Genomic DNA, 6,823 nt, shown 5'->3' on the forward strand with positions numbered 1-6,823 from the left:
AGTTTTCTAATTCTGACGCTAACAGACCAAAACTTTTATCAGGTGCCAAATTTTTAAGAGTCCATCAGTTTGATGTTGAGAATTTTTTCGATTAATCATACGGTGTTGAAAAAAATCGCTTAAAATTACAAGGAAATGTTTCAAATAGGTATTATTTTTATGTTTTACGGTTAGTCTTTTTATTTTCTGGTAATGTTTGTAATGCTAAAGAATAAAGTAAGGTATAAATTAAACATTATATAAATGACACATTTTATATATAATTATTTGTTTATTTTTTCTTTCAATATAATTAAAAGACAATTACAAACAATCTTAGATAGAATTATAAGGAAATTAAAAGAAAGAACATTATTAGATAAAAATATTTTATTATTGCTACATAAAAAGTATTTTATAATTAGAATTTTAACATAATGTACGTACATAAAATGCAATAACATACATTAAATAGCATAACGCATTAAAACATATTTTTCATTACAAAAACTTTGTGAATACTTGTTGGAAGAGGATCAATAAGATCTTCGATATTTATATTTGTTTTTTCTCTTGTTTTTTCTACTTCATAACCTTGAATATGTTCATTAAATCCAATAGTAACTAAAATCTCACAATGAAGTATCACTATATTTTTACATAATATTATAGCAGTAATTGAAGCAAATATTGGGCCAGATTCATTTTCGTCATTTATAACAATTAAATTTTCACGAAAATAAGTTCCTTTATAATTAATCCAATTTGGAATTATTAAATTAGAATCATTTTTAATATCATCAGGTAAAGAAGCTACAATTGCTGTTATATCAGATTTATTATACCTTTTGCAGGCCCAATTTCTAAAGTTTAATAAATAGAAGAGGAACTTTCAAATCTATAACACATATGTAATTGATGCTTTACAGCAACTGAAAAAACTATGTTTTTCTTACAAGAATTAACAGAAGTCGACTTTTTAAAAACTTGTGTTTTGCCTCAAATTTATAACATGAAAATTGACTTATAGGTCCTGAGTGTTTCATAAAATCAGGATAATGAATAAGTAAGTGATACTTTGGTTTCAAATTATCATTCGTTATTTGTAAATATAACTTATGGTGTTCATTAATAAGTACACGTAAAATACTAGAATGATTTTGTGATTACTTTGTGCCGAAACAATATAAAGAATTTCTCGTAAAAGTCTGTATAATAACCAAAATGAATCATTAACAGGAATCAAATCACCAACTAAAAGGCTAAAATATTTTACAAAACAAAATGTTTGAGTAGCTGTCATTTTCAAAGTTAATTTATCTACGTACTTTTGTATAATAAAAGGAGGTTCAGATGATTTATCGATGGGTCCATAATCAAATACAAACATACGACTGTTTAATTGATCAAGAGTAAAGTAGTCACATTCTATGCAATGTTTGATTATATAACACACATCATAATGACAAATTCCTTTAGCAAGGTCATGCATCGCATCTAGAGCAGAATTTAAAGTTACATGAAAGTTTTTTAAATTGTTAAAAATGCTTCTTTCTTTTATTCCTGTTAATGCTTCATTATTTTTGATTATATCTTGTTTGTAATTTTCTGGATTACGCCAGTATGATATATCATCTTTGCATTGCACCTGCATGTTTTGTTTCACATTTTTACAAATTCTACAATAATGATGAGCATTAAAACTTTCTACAATACCAAAAACTGAATTAATTCCCAAATTGTCACCAGTACAAAATTCAGTTGAAAATATACTGTTTTTATTTTTCCATCGTTAGTTGTCACTGAAATCCCTTTATTCGCTAAAAAATTAAGTTCATCAATTAGAGGAGCAAAACTTTTCTTATTACCATTTATTTTTCTAATTATATTTTCAAAAATTAATGTAAGAAAAATATTGTCTAAGGTAAACTGACATTTAGGTGGAAGGCAAAGTAATGTTACAATTACACCGAGTTTACTTGATTTTGGACCAATTGGATTATTTGGTTCGAATTCATCAAAATATAACATTAAAAGTAGAACAATATCATCTGGTTTATAGAATGATAGTTTCTGTTTCCATGTATCGGTTTGTATATAATTATATATTTTATTAGAACAATTTATTAAAGAATCCGTATACAAAAGTATAGTCTCTAAAGCATAAGGAATTTTGAAAAAAAGCTCTAACATTTGTCTTAATGAAATAAATTATCCCATTTCACTAGCATACTTTTCAGTAGCGCATTGAATTATATATGGCTGTGGAGCTACATAATTTTTATTTTTTGTAAAATATTTCAGTCTACGATATTCTGTTGACATTAATTCAAACGAATGTTTATAATCTTTACAAATTGATAGAATCTTATCTATTATAATTTCATTATCATTTGTAGTTTGAATGGAATTAAGACAATCTTCGATTGTGTTAAGGCAGTCATTAAAAAAAAGTTTTTGAATATCTTGATAAAGATTTTGAACATGATTTTTGGGAAGACCATAATTAGACAGAAGTTTCGCAAAATAAGAAACAACTTTATCAATAGTACGATTTTGTGGGTTAGATTTATGATTCAATAAACAATTAAATTCTGATGAATCAAGGTTACAAGTTTCTACGAAATTATCATTCTCAAAATCAAGATTAAGATCGTCTATATAATTAATATTTTCTTCAATAAGGTTATTATCTTTATTTATAGACTTTTGCGAGTTTGGAATATTATGATATAAAATTAAATGTCTTTATAACGATTCAAAAGTATCGAATTTTCTTTTGGGACAATTATTTTCAACACATTCATATATTCTTACTTCTTTATGTTTACATTCATAATGTATATGAAAATTTTCTCTCTATTTCCCATAAAAATGCTTCTCGTCTTTCACATAATGATGGTCGCTAATTACAACCTTTTCCTTTTCCAACAACTGCGGTATATATCGGAAAGAGGGAAGGTAGTCGCAGCAAAAGCTGCATTGTTTTTTTTTTTTCTACAAATAAAGCAATAATTTTAGAAATTAATTAGATTGAAAATTTATTAAATATTGTAAAAAAAATATGAAAAATATTTGTATTAGATTATTATTCAATTACAAAGGATATTTTTTACAATTGCTACAATTGTGTGTACGACGTGAATGTATAGTAATAAAAAAATAAGGTATATAAGTACAAAAATAGAAATAGTAAAGCATTAAGTTTATTATAATAAATTTTAGCGCACGCATATTTGTCATACCTGGATTTGAAGCTGCTTTGAATTTAGGTTCTATTTTAGTTAATTTTTTTTCTATAAAACATGATAATTTAGCCCATTCCGCATACACTTTCATATGTGCATCAGGATATAATTCCTCAAAATCCTTTTCCAACTAAAATAAAAAGAATTAGGTTGACATGATTAATCAAATAAAATTATTGCTTAAAAAAACAATAAATAATTCGTGAGAATAAATATTAAATAATACTTAAAACTTGTACAAAATTTTAACACAAAAAAATTATAATATGAAATAAGTATCAATTAATGAAAAAACCAAAAGATAATTATTTTTATACTCTTACTAAAGTATATCTCTGAGTTGCTTCTAAAGCAGAATAAAGTCTGATGTAGTTTTAGATACTTTGATTATTGGATCGTAAAGATTTCAGTCTTATTTTTGATGTTTTCTCCCATAATTGAGTTACTTTAATCCACGGTGTATCATTGTTTTGCAACCACAAAGTATATTGCTCGTAATCCGTGTCATCTACAAATAAAAGCAAATATGAATTGTTTAAAATGTTTTTAAATTGTGTTTAAAGTTTAAATATTACTTAAGAAACATGCCTTCAAAACAATTGTCTGTTTCTTCTTTTTCTTGCTTCTTTTTTATTTGCACAGTAATAGCTCCAGATTTGATTAAGTTTCTTCGTATAGTTTGAAATTTGATCAAAATTTTACCTCTTCCAACACTTTTACCTTTTGTATTTTTTTCTCTAAGTATCCAAGTATCCTATAGCAAAATAAAAATAATTTTATTTAAATATTTAAATATAAACATTTAAATATAATTCACACATAAAAAAATACATAAATTATTTCTTTAAACGATAGAATTTTGTATTATTGTACATTTAAAATGACTAATGTTTTCTTCTTTAGGAAATAAATTAATTATTTTTTCAGCAATAAACTCTGCACGTTCAGAAGTAACTCTATAATAATATATAAGAAGGCGTATTTTTTATGCATTTTTAAAAATGTATATAAATAATCTTATAATAACAGTAAGAAAATATTATAATAACCGAGCATTTAAATTATCCTTTAGTTCATGATGCACAATAATATCAGCCAAAATGTTTCGATGCTTTTCATCTAATTCCCCTTGGAATTGATATGCAGATAAAACGGAGTGACCTTTCACTGAATTTTTTAAAATACATTCTAAATTCTAAAATTAATTAATTATATTTAATTTTATTTTACATTACAATAATTTTTATAAATAATTAATATAAAAACTTTTAGAATATGTACATACATAATTATTATCAGTTGAACAATCAGTTCTTTTTGTTTCTTCTTTAAATGTTGAAATTTTGTCTTCTAATTTATTGGCTTGTAATTCGTCTGAATTTGTATGTTCTTGGCTATTAAAAAAACTGAGTCTTTGTTTTTTTTTGAGTGTTTCTCCAATTTCATTAAATGTTAGCCCTTTATCTACAAAAAAATTTGAATTAATAATTTAAATACATATCTACATCTACGCATATATACATATAAGATATATTTTTTAAATTGCACTTTATAAGTAATCAACATATTAGCTCTTTGAAATTATTATTAATGTATACTTACACACACGCGCGCGCGCGCGTGTGTGTGACTTGAATATGATATTATAATTATTCTATAACATTTACTTAGTTTATTTTACTAAGTTATAATATAACTTACAAGTAGAATTAATTCAGTAAATGTATTGAAATAATAATTATAATGTGATATCACAATTTGAGTTACATTATAATAATTATTAATTAATTTTTACCTTCATTTTCCTTTTCGTCTTCCACAAGTAATATTTTTATTTCTTTGTCAGAAAAGATCCAATCGTTATCACTTGCTACCGGAGAAGCAATTAATGCATCTGCAGTGTTACTTGGCTATTCGACTATGTTAACTATATTTTTAACTTTAGAATTATGTATGACATTGTTTGTAACATTTTTATTTGTGTCAATTACGAGTTGCTCATCTTGTGTTTCCTTAAAATTATAAATTTATTAAAATTAAGAAAACATTTAATGTAATATTTAAAACTATTAAGAAGTAAATTTATATTTATAATTTCTCCATTTTCTTACTTTTGCTTTTTTAATCAAAAATGTTTTTAATTTTTCCCGGAAAGTAATTTGTGCACCAATTTTTGGTATTAATCTTTTAATATCTTCATTATTTAAGTATTGAAGAAGGTCTATTGTAATTTCATTCCCTGCACAGATTTTTAATAAATTGCTATTGAAGATTAAAAATATATTAAACGTTGAAGCATAAATAAAGTAAATAGTAAATATTGTCCTCTTTGTACCATAATCATAAATGTACAAAATTTTTTGTGCTTCATAATTTAATATTTTTAGAGCTTTTATAGTTAAGACTACAATACTTTAGATCTTAGGTTCTTTCATGGTATCCTAGACTCTGAAGCTCTGTATATACAAAATAAAGTAACAAGAAAAAAATTAAAAAAAAACGAGATTGAAGAAAATGGCAAATTCATTGTTTTGTTATAAGGAGAACGATATAATAGATAAAAATAGATTATAACCTAGCCTATATAATCTAACTAATAACTTACTTACTTTCGAATTCTTGGATTATTTCTTCAGGAAGATACCATTGTTCTAAGAGATCTCGTAATATTTTACACATATCGCTTATAATGTTTCACAAATAACGCGAAAAATACTGCACGATGCGACGATAGTGAAAGGGGTGGGGTGCGAAAGAATAACAGCTTCTGATTGTGAGTTGACTATCGCGTCGCCTTTGCCGCGCAATAGCATTGTCGCGTCCTATATATTTATAGCAAAACTGAGTTAAGTTTATGAACATGCTGATAAATGCTATCCGATATAATTTTTTTGCTGAACCAACAAATCTATTTAGTTATAAATACAAATTTTATGTAGCAAATTATAGCTTTGCTGACACAACAAATCCATTTTTTTTTTTTAAATTTTTTCGTAGGAAACGACTACCGAACTTGGTCATCGAAATCCTCTTGAAACGATTGTAATTCTCAGGCCTTGAATTCCAGAGAGGCTCTGTCACCCAGGGACGATTTAACATCTAACAAGGAAAGGTTCCGAGGTGTCCCCTTTCGATTTTGACGAACTTTTAATATGTAGTGCAGATAAGTATATGGGACATGTATTTTTTTATACGAGCCTATATGACCGTTAAGGGGGTAAAACACATTCTTGAAAAAAATTAATTTTTTAATTTATGAGATAATATCGTTGAAACGGTAAAAGATATAAACGAAAGTTTCAAATAGAACCCCTATTATAATAAATATATATTTTGTATATAGTATATAATTTTGCAATATATTTATATCTATAGCATTCTAATAAAACTAGGCAAATTAAAAATTTAAATTAAATAGTTTTGTTTATACGCGGTCTACATGCTTTGACATTTTAACATTTGTAATTATAATTAACCTTACAATCATACTTATAAATGAAATAACGTAAAAAACATGAGAATATTGAATTTGATTAATTTAAGTTATATTTGAGGCTTGAATACGGACGGTAAAGATTTAGTTGCTTAAAGAGGGC

This window comes from Solenopsis invicta, chromosome 9 (genome assembly GCF_016802725.1).
Source record: "Solenopsis invicta isolate M01_SB chromosome 9, UNIL_Sinv_3.0, whole genome shotgun sequence".
NCBI lineage: Eukaryota > Metazoa > Arthropoda > Insecta > Hymenoptera > Formicidae > Solenopsis > Solenopsis invicta.